Consider the following 19,882-nt stretch of genomic DNA (forward strand, 5'->3'; position numbering starts at 1 on the left):
GTGATTTTGTGTCTTTGTTACTGTAACAAAACTTACCTTCCTTCCTGCTTCTGTGACTGTGTGTATATGCATGTGTGTGTCTGCGTGTGCACGTGTGTCTGGGTGTGTGTGTATGTATGTGTGGGGGGGAAACATTTGAGGCATTTGGAGATGAAGGATTAAAGATAGAATAAACAGGGAAAGACCATTTCCTCAATCTTTGCACATTTATTTTTTTCTTTTTGAGAGAGACAGCAAACATGCCCTCGTGTGCAGAAGGAGAAGGGGGGACAGTCTTCAGCAGGCTCTTGCTGGGCATGGAGCCTGACGATGCGGGGCTTGATCTCAGGATCTGGAGATCATGACCTGAGCCGAAATCAAGAGGCAGTCACTTAACTGATTGAGCCATCCAGGTGCCCCTCAGTCTTTCTGCCCTTTTTTTTTTTTTTTTTTAAGATTTTTATTTATTTATTTGACAGAGAGAGATCACAAGTAGGCAGAGAGGCAGGCAGAGAGAGAGAGAGAGGGAAGCAGGCTCCCCGCTGAGCAGAGAGCCCGATGTGGGACTCGATCCCAGGACCCTGAGATCATGACCTGAGCTGAAGGCAGCGGCTTAACCCACTGAGCCACCCAGGCGCCCAGTCTTTCTGCTTTTTGAGAGAGAATCTGAATTAGAGGGATCCATACACATTAAAAAAAACAAAAAACAAAAAACAAAAAACAAAACTGTACTGTTTCCCAGCCTAACAGAGCTGTATAGGCAACTTGGTCATGCATGGGCCTTCATGAAACATGGCTAGTGCTTTGGTTTGTTTTTTCCACAACAAATAGAAGATGTTATAAAAATTCTGCTAATCAAGTTGTTTTTAACCCCCTCCCCCTTACATCCTATTGGCATAACTTAAAACAACACAATACTCAGGATGGCGGTGTGTGGGATTTATGTAACTAGGAATAATACCTTCAGTGTTAATTGTGCCGTAGTGAGTTGACAGAAAATATTCAGTCATGTGTTATCAATCAATAAGTTGGTATGGCCATCTTTGCAGAGATTTCCCTTGCGTGCTGATGCATATTGTTTTGTAAGGTAAACCCAAAGTAAACATGGACCAAAGTTAGGGGGCTAAAGAAATATTGTGTAGATGTAAAACATTCCATCACCTGTCTTTTCTATTTCATTTATCTGTTCACAAGCTTTCTATTTCAGAGGAGAGTTTTTAAAAAATTTTTTATTTATTCATTTGAGAGAGAATGAGAGAACGCCAGTGGTGGAGGGGAGGGTGTGCAAGCAGGGGTAAGGTGGGGAGAGAGGGACCAGGAAGAAGGGCTTGATCCCAAGACCCTGATCATGTCTTGAGCCAAAGGCAGACACTTAGTCAACGGAGCCACCCAGGCACCCCTTGAAGGGGGACTTTCTACTGATGCTTCTACCTTTTTAGCCTCAGCAAGAGAGCCAGATACTCACTCAACAGCATTTATTGGGTACATTTTGTGTGCTAAGCCTTCATACCAGGCTAGACTCAGTAAAAGATGAGCAGACAATGAAAGCGTTTTGGATCTGTTTATCTTCAGCAGAATAAAATCTTTTTTTTTTTTTTTCTTGGTAGACCTAATGCTGAAAAAAACTATTTATTTGGAAGGCTGCTTTATGGCTTGAAAAGGACGCTTTATGAATCTCTTTACAGAAATTACTTTCTTATTTTCATTTGCTATAATTGTTCTAATCAAAGCTTAGGGGAAAATGTGATTACTGAATTTAAAGTTGGTTATTAAATGAGTATACATAAGAAATGTAAATGAAAAACTATAATGTTTTAAGACTAGAAACTAAAACATTAGTATCATAGTGAGAAGTTTCTATTTTCAAGGACACTTTATGATCTTAAATTTCATTTTACAGTGTCTGAATAATAACGAAGCTTGAAATGATGATTTGAAGGCAATGAAAGATCTGAAAACTTTAATATGAATAAAAATTGAAAGTGTACCGTTAAGGTCTGAACTTATCAGCAATGAACAACAGTTTATTGACTCACCTCCAGTCTCCTGTTTCACAAAATAGACTTCCCAATATGTTTGCAATATAGGTATTATTGGACAGTACCTTTAATCTTGGATTTCCTATTCAAAGTGTCTCCAAACATTACATACGTACAAAATGGCCTATATATTCTGTTAAAGTGTTTCTCAGATTGCCTGGAGTTGGCAGGATGGATTTCCCAAGTAGGATGTGAGTTCCAAGAATGAAGGGCACAGATCTGATTATTATTTGTGTTTGTATTTCTTATTCCTTGAAAATGTTCTGGAATTCAATACATGTTTAATCAACCAACCAATCAATCAATCAATGTATATGGGATAAGCAGAATACAGTTCTATGTTTGTACAGTATAATACGGTCACACATATTCTCGTGCCCAGAGAGAGTAGCAAGTAGAAATGGGGATAGCTGAGAGTCAATGATGTGTGTGTGTGTGTGTGTGTGTGTGTGTTTAAAGATTTTATTTATTTAACAGAGAGACGGAGAGAGAGACAGCAAGAGAGGGAATACAGGCAGGGGGAATGGGAGAGGGAGAAGCAGGCTTCCTGCAGAGCAGGGAGCCTGATATGGGCCTCCATCGCAGGACCCTGGGATCAGGACCTGAGCCAAAGGCAGACGCTTAACGACTGAGCCACCTAGTGCCCCCTGATTTGTGATTTGTTATTAGCTCTGAAATTTCTGCCATTAGATGAACTTCCTCAGCTTCTCCATTTCTAGGAACTCTTGAGTAAACAATTAGATCATAAAAACAGAGAGCAGAGTGGAGTAGTAATCATGCTTTTTGGTCACACTGAATCCTTCAGTAACTGCGTTTTATTTTGAGAATTCCTCACCTTTTGTCTCCTGTCACCCAAGGTAGAAGTTAGAACTTCAGTTTTCCAGGTTTTCTTGCAGTCGTGGTGCAGACTCTGCCAATCAGATGCAATCATTCAACCCTCATGGACTCTACTTCGGGTAAATCCAAGGAGGGAGCAGTGGCCAGAATTCCTGTGGTAGCATCCTGGGGTGGCGTTGGTGGGACAGTTTTGGGTGACAGTGCCTTAGGGTCTCGTGCAACGGTCAGCGTAGCTTCTAAACCTGACTTTCTGACCCTCTCAGATTTTGTGACTTATCTAATATCTCTTAATAAATTCATTTTTCTGCTTAAAATAGCTAGAATTTGCAAAAAGACCCAGAGACAGTACATAAGGGGAAAACTTGGATAAGAAGAAAAGGGATAAAAGGCAGAGAGTACGTCTTAATCTGAAGAGTAGAACAAGTTGATGTTTATATTAGGTTTCGGTTAAACAAAGTTTTATTAGGCTTCGTGTACCAAGCATCATCCGGGTGCTCTTGTACTTGCTGCCTCATTTGACGGTCTCTACAATTTCAGGAGCATGGTATGCTCATTGTTGTAGGTGTAAGAGAGGTAAGAATCAGGAGTTAAGTGTTGGCAGAACTGAGGATCCAATCCAGCCTTCCATCCTTGGAGCATCACGGTCTCTGTGTTCTACCCAAATGTCATTCCCTACACAGTTCCAGCTGAGAACAACCCTGAAAATGAAGCTGCTCATCATATTTTAATATTAAGGCTTTGGGGCACCAAAGTGCAGGTAGACCCTTAACTAAACGTGCCTTCCCTTTTCGTTAATATGGGTTCAATTTAACGTCATTGCACCAAGTTTTAGTCAATATGTTCGACAACAAATAAATCCCAGCAAACCAGATGTGGAATTGTTCAGGTAACAGATAGCAGATACCTCTACCCAGGCCAGAAGATCTCATCACAAAGGAGTATCAGGTCACAACAGCATCTATTTCAGAACTATTCTTAAAGAAGAATAGTAATCAAAGCCTTAAATAGTTTTATAATTTTTTGAACGTAAATAACAGGTTTCGCACAGTCCTTAGAATTTGAACTGAAATTATTTTGTTCCATCTTCAGAAATATCCTTTGACAGACAAGTGTTCAGCATTCACCGAGAGCACAGAAGATTTGATACTTCTCTCTGGCTGCTTAAGGAATAAAGGATAAGAAAGCACATTGATTTTTAAAACAGTCAGCTCACCTGAAGGGAAAAGGTGTAAATTAAGGTGAAAAGAGAATCCACTGAGGATCTGGCACATGATGAGAAGGTTTCTTTTTTTCCTTTAAGACTTTTCTTTCTTTTATAATTTGATCCAGTTGATTAACTGAACATTTATCTGGAAAGGAAAGAAATGAATGGCTTTAATTAATAGCTGTACAAAGAACTTCCAATATGCAATTCATTGAAAATGAATGAGTGTCTGTGGATTGGACATATACAAGGGATTTGCTGAATAAATTGTTACATGTGGAGAACTTCGCAAAATTAAGCTAGAGGGCGGCAGCGTACCATCAAACATTCAGAACCGGTGGCTTGGAATTCATCACGAAACCTAATATTAAACATGAAAGTAACCAGACCTTAAATGAATGGAAATTGAAAAAAAAAATGTATTAGACATACTAACAGTAGAAATGCATTTCCAATCACATGACTTGCATTTGAATATATTCAGGTTAACAGATATTAAGTACAGGCTCAATATCGGGGCCAGGGGGAGAGAAGAAAAGAGCACTGGAAGGATATAATATTCCTGACACTGAAGGGTAGATTCAAGAGCCATTAGAAATATGAAACCATGGAAACATTAGCTTCATTATGTGATGCCTGAAATTAATCCAGGTTTTTAAAATTCTGGATGACTCTGCAATGGATTTGGAATAAATAGTTCTGAAAAGGACTAAAGAAGAAATGTTTAATATTTAATAAGCTATGAAAGGAATGATAAAAAAAAACCTAGCTATAATTTGTTACTTATTTGGAGGTTCATTTCCATGAATCAGACTATAAAAGCCTCTAAAACATCTATAAATTAAATAAATTCCCCAAAGTGAGAGTTTTCTTTCTGAGATTACTAGAAAACGCATGCCAACTCACCTTGTATGATTACACTTAAGTGTCAGAAGTGAAAAAAAGGTGGCTCGATTTTAGATTGTTATTGACTTAGATCCTAAACAGTTTTTCTATTTAACTCATTAAAAAATTGTTTTGGAGAGATCTTTGTCCATGAATTACTGAAGAGAAAGGTGCAAAACTGAACAATACATGTTTCATTCTCACAAAGAATTTTCAACTTCACTGAAGGAGTAAGACGTATTTTTCAATGTCTATGAATTGAGGACAGTGTTGCAGAAGAGAACAAAACAGCATAGGGGAGAACCCCATTGATCTAGTAATACTAAAGTCTGTCTGTATCTTGTTTGTATGTCCCTGACTCCAATCTTTCTCTCACCAGGATAGACTGGGTTATCAGGATCCATGTCTCCAGGACATGAAGAAGTGTGGCTGGGAAGGAGAGAAGAAACAGCACCTGCTTTGGGCTCTTCCCCTTCCTTCATTCCCTGACAGGGAACTGGCTTTTCACCCCTGCTTTGTCACCTAATGTAAGAGACATCTCTTAGATATTCTAAAGGCCCTGCTCTTCTGGCCTTCTCAGACTCCAATGCTACCAATTACCCTTCTTTACTGTATCTCCTGTGTGGCCCATTCTTGATGTTTCTTTCCCACCAGAATTTAAACATGTTGACACATTTCTAACGGGTGTAATACATGCACACACATCCCAGGAGTGGGAAGAAACTCAATCAATCCCAAGTACCATTCCTACTTTCCAATTTTAAATCAACTTTTTGATTAGGTTACATACCCTTGCTCTTTTTAAAAAAAATTTTTAAAAATTATTTTAGATTTTATTAATTTGTCAGAGAGAGAGAGAGCATGCGGGTGGGGTGACGGGCAGAGGGAGAAGCAGATTCCCTGCTGAGCAGGGAGCCCCATGAGGGGCTGGATCTTGAGACTCCAGGGTCATGACCCAAGGTGAAGGCTGAGGACTGAGCCACCCAGGTGCCCCGCCCTTGCTCTTTCTACCTCCTGTTGTCATTTACTCCTGACAGGTCCGTACCAACAGACTGCTCTCACCCACGTCAACAGTGACCTCCCTCCCTCTTGTTAAACCTGATGGCCATGTCTCCTTTATGTTTCAAGCCTGCAAGGCAGGTAGAATTTGATACAGTTGACCTCTGCCTTTTCGTTGAAATGGTTTTCTCTTGACTTGTAAGAGGCTCCAGGTTTTCTTCTCTCTCCTCACTTCTCAATCTCCTATGAACTTCTGTCTGTCTGATATTTATTGTTGGCTATTATTCAGGATCCTTCTCCTCTCTCTCAAAAGTCCTCTCCTCATTCTAAAATGTGTCCCTGTAACATCTTATCTATTATTAGTTTTACTTTTCATTGATTAACAGTTTTAGTTTGAAGTAATGGCAACCACATTGAACTTGATTAAATAAAAGAGGAGTTTTGGTTTTTTTTCTGGTTGATGTAGAAGTATGCCTCATGGGCCATAAAAACTTGGATGCAGTGAGGTCCCAGAAATGGGTCTAATCAGGGACCAAAACACTGCAGATAAACCAGGACAGCTGTTCTCATCTGTGTTTCTCTTCATGCCAGCATTGTGCTTTCTCTCTTGCCATAGCCTGGCTTTCTGCGTTTCTTTCTCTGTGCAATGGAGAATGGCTCTGGGACCACAGACCAGATTCTTATCTCTTATGTTCAATAAGCCCCTGCCTGAAGCTGAACTTTCCAGTTCTGACTCCAAATTGTCTGGTTCAGTTTGGCCAATGTGCCCACACATGCAGTTAACTGTGGCCTGCAAGGGAGAAGTGACAGTGTACAATCATGACTATTTTCTCTATTACAACATGGAGGGGGCACAGAGAAGGGGGAATCCTTGCAGGATGATGGGAAAAACCCAGTGATTGTCCATGGTAAGTTACATCACTTCCGTTGTCATCTACAAGCAGATGGCTGGCAAATTGATTCTTCAAAAGGCATTTCCACTCAAATGCCTCCCCACCAACCCCCCAACTTAAACTCAAAATCCAGTATTTAACTCATGACCTTTGGCCTAAAAATCTCCATATCAGACCTCTATTATTCTTTCAGTCTTCACTGGTCTCCTTCTAGAAGAGCTCCTTGTCACGCCAAGTTACTGGTCATTTGCTGCCATCCATAGTTTAAGCCCAGGAGACCTGGTGAGACATGTGGTCTCTTCTCTTCAAATAGTCAGGGCTCCCCCTCCCCGCTGATCCCTCTCATCTGTCCACATTAGCATTGCTTCACCTTTTTCTGGTCTAAAGGGTCTTCTGAGTCTGTCATGTCCTCCATCCCCGATGGGCCTACATAGTCCACTGGGCAGAGTCAGCTATGGTTTCACCCCATCCCACACACTGGTTCACAGCTGGTCTGTCATTTCTTTCTATGCTTTTGGCATGTGATCCTGGGCAAGTAACCTAATTTCTTTGAGCCACGTTTCTTTGGTTGATAAAATAAGGATATCCTCCTTCACCACAGCAGGAGGCCTGTTACAATAATTTGTCCTCCTGCCCACCTTTTTAACTTAAAAAGCCTAGGCGGCTCAGGTGGTGAAGCATCTGACTCTTGATTTCAACCCACATCATGAATCTCAGGGTTGTGTGGCGGAGCCCTGTGTCTGGTCCCATGTTGGGCTCTGCATTGGGCATGGAGCCTGCTTAAGATTCTCTCTCTCCCTCTGCCCCCCCCCCCCCGTCATGCTCTCTCTAAAAGAGAAAAAAGCATCCGACTCTTGATCTCCGGATTTCTTTGTATATTCCTTTAAAAATGTTTCTTTTTATTTATTTATTATTTATTATAATACATGTTATAATAAATAATAAATAAATATTTATTTATTATAAATAAACATTTATCCTTTTTAAAAATGTTCCTTTAAAAATTCCTTTAAAGAAAAACACTAAATGAATGATCATATGACTTGGTCTTCTAACAGTTAACTGAAAATTTTGCTAAGACTTAGATGAACAGAAACCTAAAGCTGAGTGGAGAATAAAGAAATGTCTTGACTGAAATCTGCAGAGAGCATCTGAATTGGACCCCACATGCCGCCTACTTCAAATCTTCTTGGCTTCTCTTTCTAGTACAAAACAACAACCTAAGGCTTCGATTGGCAAGGTCGCTTGCCACAGTTGGAGCTCCTAGAGACAGTGGGATAGAATGATACTCTCACTTCAGGGATACTCATTTTTCATATTCATGTACCCAGTCAAAGAGATCTCATCCTGCATGGTGGCCTTCTACTTTGTTTTGGTCAGGGCACAGTAATTGTTTCTGCGAGTCCTGCAGTTCCCAGAGCTGTTACTCTTCCCTGACGGTATGAGAGAGGAGGAAAAAAAAATAGTGAGGCAGCTTTGAGAATCACGTTGGTTACAGGGACGCCCTAAAACAGTGCTGCCCAGAGCTGCTCAAAGGGATCCTTACAACAGCAGAAGCGTCATTTCCGAGCTTTCCAGAAATGCGAGCTCTCAGGCCCAGGAATGTGTGTTTTCATAAGCGCTTTAGGCGATCTCTCTGCAAGCTCAGGTTTGAAAAGCACTGACCTGCAAGAACGAGACCTGCCCAGGAGTTCGGGAGATTTCCGTAAGGCCCAAATCTAAGGGGAAAATACACAAAGTCTTTGTGGCTTTTGAGAAGCTACTCCCCTGCTTCTAGTTCCTCGTGCCCCTGAGGCTAACATTTGCTATTCTAAACTGCTACAGAGCCAAACAGCTGTTCTCACACCTAGGATATCTTCTTAATACTCTAAAAAGGCTTTTACACGCTTCAAAAAAGTACGTTATCTGCTGTGCTATTAGGTCCAATGTGATGACTATTAATCACGTTTGCAGCTAAGACAGTGAAAAGCTTCTTGACAGGTGAATGATCTCACTTCAGTTCCTCACTTCCTTCTTTAAGGATGGAGAGAGACTCTATATGAAGAATAGTCTCAGGGCACCTGGGTTGCTCAGTTGTTAAGCCTCTGCTTTCAGCATGGGTCATGATCCCAGGGTCCTGGGATCGAGCCCTGCATCGGGCTCCCTGCTCAGTGGGAAGCCTGCTTGTCCCTCTCCAACTGCCCTGTGCTTCTGTTCCTTCTCTCCCTATTTCTTTATCATAAATAAATAAAATCTTTAAAAATATATATATATAGTCTCTGATTGAATGGCTCCCAACTTACTGGGTTTAGGATATTAAGAATATAAGTTTGGCAGGACATTTAACCTTGTTAAGCTATCCGATATTTGCAGCAGGCAAAATTCTTGCATGATCAAGAAGTTACATGGCATTTGTTTGGTACTAGTTGGGGTTATGCAACGCCTCTTAATTCTCTCAATGCCTCTTAGTTCTCTCTGATAATAAGCACATTTTTCTCATAGGACAGAAACAGCTAGGTCAGGATATACACTCACAATAGGAAACGCATTGTATACATTGCATTTGTCCACGTTCCTATAAAAGATTCTGAAATTTCTGAAATGCATTGTCCATATCAGATTCACGCACACACACACACACACACACACACACACACACACAGGAATAAAAGAGAGAGAGACGTGTATTTATCCACAATAGATCTAAGCCTCTATGTAAAAACATACACAAATGTGCGATTTGCAAAGTGCAGTCATTATGCCTACTGGGACCGCCTAGTGCAGAATCTTCCATGATGCAGTCTGAAATTAGACTCTTGGCTTGAGTCCCAGCCCTATCTCTCATTATCTCTGTATCCTTGTGAAGATTTTGTAAACTTTCTGTACTCAGTTTCTGCATCTGTAAAAGGAGGCTCAAAATAAAATCTCAAAAGTCAACGTGAGGATTAAATTAGTTAATGCATGGAAAGCCCCTGAAATAGTGCCTGATATTTGTTAAACATGAAGTAAATATTTGCAAACAAATCATAGTATTATTATTTTTTCTTGTGACAGAGAAAACATGGATTTCCTTTTACCGGTCCCTGTGGTTTGAGACCTTCCCAGCTGGCGGCTATGGTTTAAAAAAAGGAGTTTTCTTAGAGACATTTATGGTAGGTTTGTATAAAGGAAGCACATATGGAGGCGCCTGGGTGGCTCAGTGAGTTAAGGCCTCTGCCTTCGGCTCAGGTCATGATCCCAGGGTCTTGGGATCGAGCCCCACATCGGGCTCTCTGCTCTGCAGGAAGCCTGCTTCCTCCCCTCTCTCTCTCTGCTTGCTTCTCTGCCTACTTGTGATTTCTCTCTCTCTGTCAAATAAATAAAATTAAAAAAAAAAAAAAAAAGGAAGCACATATGGAGACCAGTTTTAGGCTTTAACCCTGATGTCTTCTGGCCTCTGTGTTTGTTTTCCTCTTTCCCATTGTAAATAATTCCCGGACAGGATTATGGGAGTGCCCTCCTCTTCCCTCCTCCTCTTTTCCCTCCTCTTCCCTCCTCTCTTTTCTCTTTTTTCTCCTCTCCTTTCTTTGTTTTCTTAGTGTATGGTTTTTAAAAATTTACTTTATTACTTGTAATACACTTCAGAAGTCATCCTTTTTTTTTTTTTTTAAAGATTTTATTTATTTACCTGACAGACAGAGATGACATGTAGGCAGAGAGAGAAAGGAGGAAGCAGGCTCCCCGCTGAGCAGAGAGCCCGATGTGGGGCTTGGTCCCAGGACCCTGGGATCATGACCTGAGCCGAAGGCAGAGGCTTTAACCCACTGAGCCACCCAGGTGCCCCATCAGAGGTAGTCTTTGACTGACAGAAAATATAATAGTATATCAGATTCAAGTGGTCCTTCAAACATTATTCTTGGGGTCTGCGTTGGTGATATAGTGGTGAGCATAGCTGCCTTCCAAACATTATTCTTCATGGTTATATTTTATATACATGTAAGAAGAAGATGACTTTTGCAAGTGGAACTTTCTGGAAGAAATCCCACATACTATGGATTTTCATCTGCCTGTGAAGTTGAAAGGAATCTTTCTAGCATACCAAATCGCACTGTGTTTCTTGAACAATACAAAGGAATGAAATGCAAGACTATTCATTCATTTGCTTACTACCAAGTACAATTTTCATGTTAAGTCAAAGAAGAAATATGCAGGGTTAAGAGAAAGACAGATTTGAATAATTTATATAAAGGACAAAAACACACAAAAAACAATGTTTGACACTGGGGTTTCTCTGAAAAGAGCTCATTTTATTAGATTTCAAGGAAATCAAGCTCATTCTAAAGAGTAGCCTTTTAAACAAAAATTGTCTCAGTGAGGAATATCTATAAATTTAGAAATTAAATATTATGAATTAACAACAGCACTGAGATCAAGAAACATAATATTACACATTTTATGTTTCCTATATAATTTTCAAATCTGAAAACCTTGTAAGACTTTCTTTCCTGAAGACTTTAAAAAAAATCATCTTCAGTCTAGTAATCTATTTTGTGCTACCTCATTTAGTTCTACATGGTTCAAATAGTAATTAACAGTCTTTTCTATATAGGAAAAAAATGGGCAAATTAAGATATTCAAAGTAATCTCAAAGTATATATAAAATATAGTTAATCTTAAAACGAATGATCACATTGTTATTTCTCCTTTCAAATTTATATTATGAACTTTGGTATTAACACTGTTTTTTGTGAGAACAAAATCTTTCATCTTTCTTCCTAGGAGGAAGATTAGCAACACACATCTTATGCCAGGAACTGTTCTCCTGAGGTTGTTTTTTCATGAATTCCATACAGAACACTGTTTGCTATTGTTCATGGTTGGTTAGAGCCATATCTCAGGCTACGAAGGGCTGCTACTGAGAAATTCACAATGAATTAATGAAATTTCAAGTTTTGTTACCATAGAGTGACACAATAAAATCCTCTGGGATCCATATTAAATCAGAGGGTTTCACTATCAAGTGACTCAGTTGGTTTCATGCTACTGCACAGTGAATAAGAGTCTCTCGATAAACCCACACCATGAGCTTCTATATATCGTACAGTAAATCAATAGCATTTTACAACAGAATTATATCGTAAGCTTCCCTGTGCTTTACTCTAAATCAATGGAGATTCACAATAGGATTCACCTTTTAGCTTCTATGAATTGCATGGTAAATCAAGTATCTTTATTTATTTTAAAACTGGAGAGTTGCTATTACATTAGGCAATATGGCTATAGGCATAACATTTCTGATAAGAATGAAGTCTTATTTCCAAGACTTGCTTCAAGATCATGAGGCAAGTCTGTGAGTTTCTCAAGAATAAAGGTAGGCATTTCTAGGATGTCAGTTATTGGGGCCATTTGGACAAAAGGAGCAAAACTTACTGGAAGGGGCAATACAATTTTCTGAACCACAAACTCATGAAGAAACCAAGGGCTAAGAAATCTTTCTGTTGGTTAAGGGTAAGATGATGATGGGAAAAAAGATTCACAGAGAATGAAGAAGTTGTAAAATGGGAGAGAATGGGATGCTTGTCAAACATTGATTGAAAATCCCATCTAGCAACTAGTAAAAATTTTACTCTTTCTTGCCAGAGAGAAATAGTTACTTGATTCCATAGTCTCTTTTTTATTTAGGATATTTTAGGGGTTGGGTAAAAACCATTTCAGGAGAAAATATTTAACCGATCTGGAAATATTTTCTCAATACTGAAAACTTCATGCCTTTTTGGCACAATGTTATTAATTTTATAGACTAAATTTAAATAGGGTGAGTTCAGATTGGGTTTTAGTGTATGGTAGAGGGGAAGAATTATAAATATCAAATTTGATTTTAAAGAGATTTTCACTTACATGATGATCAAATGAGGTAGACCTTTCAGAAAATCCAAAGTGTGAGTCTTCCAAGCAGATACAGAACAAACATTTTAGGTACCAGTTTAGGTACCAGATACCATTTTAGGTACCAGATACCAGTTATTCCTCACCTTTCTTTTAAGGATGAGGAACCACGCCCAGGAAATTTTATATGACTTGCCCAAGGCTGTTAGTTACTGGCAAAACAAAAATTATATCAGGATCTGCTAATTTCCAGTCTTGTGCTTTATTTCCCCCTTTTTTATGCTGTACGATGTCATCTTCCTATTATCTCATATTTAAATAGAATTTTTGTGCTGTCACTGGAACTTGTAAAATATTTTTGCCCTTGAATATGCCCTTTTATTTGCGTTTTGCCATGTTTTAAAGCCCCATTGGTTTTCTGCCTAGAGGAATTTTGAATTAAATTGCCTTTTGGGTTCTAAATTTGTTTTAAAACTCATTTCAAATTGGCTCATAAAACTGTGAGCTTGTCCTGCTTGAGTTTGAGCCCATCCCCTGATTTAAATTGACTTAGACATAAACTGGAGGTAATTTCCAATTTTTCTCTACTTCCCAATCACCAGTCAGACTTCCGCTATCCTGTTCTACGTTCTTATGACAGAAACTGAAGAAAGTTTCCCAACCCCTGAGGTGATTTAGAAACCCTTGGGCTGGATTCACACACATTAAGAAAAAAAAAAAAAAGGAGTAGTGGTAGATTTTAGTATAAAAAGTATATTCAAACTTGTTCCAGGAAAAAAATGCCAGCAGGTGTCGATGACGCATAGTCCTCAGTCCTTTTTCACCTCATTAGCTTTTGACTGCCTGACCCTGGGTGCTTATGGCTATGTCAGAGTCGGCTGCTGGCTTCCCAGTTTCTCCCAGGAACCTGAATCATTCCTGCTCACTCATCTTAAAGCTTTTATTGACAGTATCCTTTGGGATATTGGAGAAATACTATGTAAACACATTGGCTCTGTTTGGGGCACTGTGACCTCTAAGCTTCAATGACCTTTGAGATTTTAATTCCATCTACTTTGCATCCAGTCCAGCCTGGAGCTCCTAACATTTTTACCTTCCTTCCCCACACTGAAGTCCTGAAATACACAAGGGGGCAAAGTTTTAAGCAAGAGTTTGTAATGGAGATTCCATGAGTAAGCGTGTGAGGGTGTGTTTCAGCATTTGTGCGTGGATGCGTATAAGTAAGTTAGAAATAGAAAATCATCCACATATTTTTTTACATGAGTGAAAGGAAATGCTTATTCTTAGTTTATATCTGTTGGGCAAAGGAGTGAAATTAGGATACATTTCTGTTTGTCACTTCCGCTTTGGATACTTTAGCGTCTGATCTGGTGGAAGGCAGGCTCTCTGCCAGCTGCCGACCCAGTTTTCTGCTCCCTGTGGGGGCTACACCCAAGCTGCAGACAGATATCCATATGTCATCATTCAGGTGATAACTCTATGACTGCAGCCCAGAGAAAGGAAGAAGGCACAGAGAGAGCGCTGAACTGGGGGAAAACTAAACCAAACGGCTCTGACTGATTATTTCCACCCCAGGGATTCTCTCTTTGGCTGCACCTTGCAGTTATCTGGGGAGCTTTGAAAAACCCTGATGAGGTGCCACCCCAAACATTCCTGCTGAGATTGGTCTGGGGTGGGGCCTGAACATCAGATTAAAAAAACAAAAAAGAAAAACACAAACCCAAAACAACCTCCTGAAGTGATTCTAGTGTGCAGCTGAGTTGTCCTTAATCTTGGCCTTAAGGACTTACTGACTATCAGTTCTGCTTTTGATTTAACCAATAATTCTCAGACCTGCCTGTGAATGAGAATCGCCTTGGGAGGCTATTAAAGACACAGATTCCTGGCCTCATCTTGCTCAACTAAACAGAATTACTTGAGGGCAGGTCCCCAAAAATCTGCTTATAAGGAAATACCTCCTCAGTGATATTTTACACAGCCAGCTACTTGAGAATTGCTTATCTGTCCTGACAACTGCGGAATGATTTCTACTGGCTTGTGTCCTTGAAGTTCCGTGGGGACTCCTGACAGTACTGTTCACAGCTGAGGAGGGGAAGGGTTTCCAGTTTACAGAGAAGTGGAATTTATGCTGGAAACACCTTCCAGATGGGAAGAAGAATAGGAGGGACTATAGAAAAGGAGGAGAAAAATCTTTGTGCCATTTTAATCCTGTTTATTGATAAACCACTCTTGAGGTAAGTATAAATCAATCAAGTGAGTCTCTAATGATACAAAAGAACTGGGTTTGCATCCTGGGACTGCCACTTACCCATGTGTAAACTTCAGCAATGAAATGGACATAAGAAGAACAAAACTTTTGTGGGGTTACTGTGAAATAACATATGTAATGTGTCTAGTACAGTCTTTGTGTGGGAGATAGTAAGAGGCAGCCATTACTTTTATGGCACATACATAATTTTTTTTTTTTCTCTGAGCAATAATACATGTAGAGAGGATGGCAAGGAGAGGATAATTAAGCAGAAGCATATCAAGCCTGGAACAGTTGTAAAACTTAATTGCCATCGATTAAGAAAAACAAGAAATTTCAAGGTTGTTTTTTATTTGAGTCTTACTTATTACACTGCTTTTAAAAATGTAGGCCATTTCAAAAATGCAATTTTGTGTTTTGAAACATTTTATTTTAAAATCATTAGTGACTTTGATCTAACCAAGAACATATCTATCCAAGAACACGTGCAATTATCACTGATATTGCAATCATCATCCACGGAATTACTTTTGTATCCTAGATATGCAAAAATAGCTTAAAAGATAAATTTTTGGCTTCATCATATTGAGTTTTCTTTATTCTTCTCCAAAATCCTATAAGTTTCTTAAATTACAGGAAAACATAATGAGTGAATTTGAGTCTGATATTTATTAAATAGGCTACCCATTTGATCCGATGTATCAGTTTTAATATATTCAAGCCTCTTATAGACTATGTGAATATGAACAGCAGGCTGGCTACATTTCTTTGGCTTCATTGGTAAAGCCTATGATTATAAATGGCAAGAAGACTTAAAATATCTCCTGATCTGGCAATAGGAAACCATCACATGTACTCTCCTCATAGCCTAGTTTCAGAGAATGAGAGAACAAGGAAGACATGTTTTTACCATTGCAGAAGTTCCTTTTTTTACTTAGTATGGACCCCCCACACAAAGTCCCCAAGACCTATGAGTGAGTCATAATATCGTTATCCCTTTATAAAAAATATAGTACTGGTGACCTACTTAAAGAAGTATCATTGGTAACCACCATAGGCCCATAAATGCACAAACAAATGAACAGAAGAAGACTTCCAAGGCCCAAGGGTATAGGGATGTGAGAACCATAGACATCGGTTCTCAAGGGCAGTAAGTCCAGTGGAAGAATGAGTGGAAGATGTGGACTTCACACAATAGCTTAAGGGTATGGAGTGAGAGCTTCAAGTTTCAATAGATACTGCAAAACAAACTTAAGAAATTAATGGTTTCAAAGACAAGGAAAGAAAGGAAGATTTCAAAGACTTCTCGGATGGAGGACATTTTATAACATTGTATAACATCGTAATGTTGATGGGGAATAGCTTATTAAAAGTAATTTGTATTTGATCAAAGCTGTAGAATAATTAGCTTAAGTATGTGGTTTATTCTCCAGTGGCGCACCCCATTTCTGAGAGATCCCCAGAATGGGCTGGATCAGAGCAGTTATGCATTAAGGCATGCTAAGAGGCCCACATATTCTTCTGACATCCGAATAGCAGTTGTTCATGGGAGCTTAACGTGTTTTTCATTACTCACACAAAAGAGTAAGATCTCTGAGGATTGCATTCATATAATTAACAAAAAGACAGATTCCTCTAGCCTGGAGGATTCAGGTCTTCTCAGTAGGTGGGTTCTCCAGAGAACTTTTCAGAGAGGATAATGAATAATCCAAAATCCTATTAACATTTGAGTTCTCACAGGGTGGCATATACCTAGTCATTCTTGATGAGGGGGGTAATTTAGGTAACCTAAGCAGAAATCCATCCTTATGTCCCCTATTTTGCTTCTTTGATGACAAAGTAAGTGTCTATCATCTTTTTTTTTTTTTTAAGATTTTATTTATGTATTTGACAGAGGGAGAGAGATGACAAGGAGGCAGAGAGAGAGGGGGAAGTAGGCTCCCCGCTGAGCAGAGAGCCTGATGCGGGGCTTGATCCCAGGATCCTGAGATCATGACCTGAGACAAAGGCAGAGGCTTAACCCACTAAGCCACCTGGGTGCCCCCAGATGAGTATTTGAAATATAGTTCAGATATTGTCACTCCCCCAAACAAAAAACATCAGGGACTCACAGCTGCCTATAGAACAATATTTATATTCCTTAGCATGTATCTACCATTCCCACTCCCCTCCAAAGACCCCATCGCCCAGCTAAACTGAACTATTCACAATTTTTAATTTTTACTTGGTGTTTTTGCACTGTTGTGGCTCCTTTTGCTTTTGGCATTCTTTTCATCTGAAATTCCATTTGTCCACATCTTTATTTGCCACGGTTTTGTATCCTTCACAAGCTAGCTATTGTATTCTTTTCCATTCCATCTCTTACTTTCTTTAAGCCACACACTAAATTAAAAATACATTTTTTTAAAACTCATAGACTAGCTTGCACAATAGGAGATTTTATGGACTCACAAACCCGGTCAGAATCTTGTGGGTAATAAGTATAACATCTAGACTCAAAGGAGTAAACATTTTCTCACATTTAGTACGGACAATCTCCATGTTAACGGTCCAGTGTCTTTTCTAAAAGGCATATTTGTTAACGTCCCTGCCCATAGCAGGAAAATCCTTGTTTTGACAGTGTCCGTTATTAACAGTCAGAGGGGGATGCAGATGGGGGGAAGCTTTTTGATATTTCTTTTTAGTTATTTCATCTACTACTCTGACATAAAAAATATGTCTTATGACATACTAAGACATAAAAAATGTCTCATGGTCTAAGTCAGTTCAGGCTGCTTTAACAAATACCATAGACGGGGGGGCTCAAACAACAGACATTCATTAGTTTTGCACAATTCTGCAGGCCGAGAAGTCAAAAATCAAGGTGCCGGAAGATTTGGTTCCTGACGAGTGCTCTCTTCCTGATTGGCAGATGGCTGCCATCTCATTTTGCACACACATAGTCCTTTTTAGTGCATGCCCTTGTAGAGAGAGGACTGTCCTCCTTTCCTTTTAAAGGCACTAATCTCATCATGAAGGTTCCATTCTCAGGACCTATCCTAAATCCAATTACTTCCCAAAGACCCCAAAGATTATTGCTTTAACATATGAATTTTGAAGGGACAAATTCATTCAGTCCATAGTTGTCTTAGTGTATTTCTCCTGCTACATTTCCAGGACAAGTTCTAGGTGTTTTGGAGGATGTCTGAGACTTTGGCCCAAAGTACTGTACTTGTTATTATTTATTCTCTCCTTGTCCACAATCCATGTCATTAGAAAATGAGAACCCATTCTATCCAAACCCGAGGAACAAATAGGATAAAGGTAATGGAAGAATAACTATACCCTAATTATAGGCTGTAAACTATTTCCAGACAAAGTAGAATTCAGAGGGCCTTCCATTTTCTCAGACGATAAAAGGTAGGATATCAGAGAAGGTGTTATTTATGCTGAAACTTTCCAACCAGGAACAACAAAATTTGCTGTGATAGGTGGGTCAGGGAAAAGCTTAAGAATTCTGCATGTTTAGCTGGATGACCAGACGGAGTCTATCCCATTCTTTGCATGTTCTTATTTGAAAATCTACCAGACGGTAACCTCTTTGAGGACAAGTGCCATATCTGATTCTTTATAATTCCTGTAGACTTTGTATGGCCTATGCACTCAGAAAATAATTGCTGAACTAAAAAATGAAAACTGGCATTCTGTATAGTATGTTGGAAAATGTTTAAGATTTTCAGCTGAGTTTCAGCCTGGTTATTTACTAGCTGCATGATATAGGTTAATCATTTAACTTAGCAAGTTCTTAGTTTAGCCATCTGTAGAAAGTTAAGTTATAAATGATACCTAATTTACAGTTTATTGCAAGGATAAAGGTTCATTAAAAAAAATTCCTGTCCTCAGTTTGTACTCAGTTATTCAACAGACAGTTAATGATGCTTGCTCTGTTTCAGACACAGTTGTATGATCTTGGGAAACATCCATAAATAGAAGAGACAACAACTCCATTATGGAACTTGGATTCTAGGGCAGGAGAGAGAAACAACCACGAAACCAATCAACCAGACAATCGGTTGTTCAGGATGTTGGAAAGCCACGAGTACCATGAGAAGAAAAAAAGAACAGAGGTGAGGGGATTGGAATCATGGTGGTTCCATGGGCCCAAGAGCCACACTGTGGTGTCAGATAGGGTGTTCAGAGCAGGCCTCATGCTGAAGGTGAGATGGAATCAAAGACTGGAGAGAGGTGAGGGTTTTAGCTAAGTAGGTACCTGGAGGAAGGTTCCGAGTTGACCGACGTCCTCAAAGGAGCAGCCTGGAGGTTCTCTGGTGAGGCCGTAGTCATGTGAGCAGGCAGGGAGACAAGCAGCAGATAAAGTCAGACAAGTAAGTGGGGGATGTTGGCAGCAGTACATTTGGGGCCTTATAAGCCCCTGAAAATATTTCTGCTTTCCTCTGGATCAGACTGAGGGTTTGAGCAAAGATGACATGGTCTGACTTCCATTTTACTCATATTTAGTGCTTTGAATACAGTGGACTCCCAGAACATATCTGATGATGCGTGTGAATTGAAATTTGTATTTCTTAAATGATGATTTATGATTTTCTTTAACCAGAATAAAATTTTGGTTACATCTGTAGCATGCCCAAGTGATAAAAAAAAAAAAATAAACAAATACAAAGAGATTTCTGTCAGCTTATTGACAACCTTCTAGGTTGACTGAATAGTATTATTATTTTTAAAGATTTTATTTATTTATTTGACAGAGAGAGAGAGAGAACACAAGTAGGGGGAGCAGCAGAGAGAGAGGGAGAAGCAGGCTTCCAGCTGAGCAGGGAGCCAGAAGACATGGGGCTGAATCCCAGGACCCTGGGATCATGACGTGAGGCGGAGGCAGACGCTTACCCCGCTGAGTCACCCAGGCGCCCCTTGACCAAATATTATTAATGAAATATTTGATTTGTGTTTTCCATAG

The sequence above is a fragment of the Mustela nigripes genome, chromosome 5, assembly GCF_022355385.1.
Source record: "Mustela nigripes isolate SB6536 chromosome 5, MUSNIG.SB6536, whole genome shotgun sequence".
Taxonomy (NCBI): domain Eukaryota; kingdom Metazoa; phylum Chordata; class Mammalia; order Carnivora; family Mustelidae; genus Mustela; species Mustela nigripes.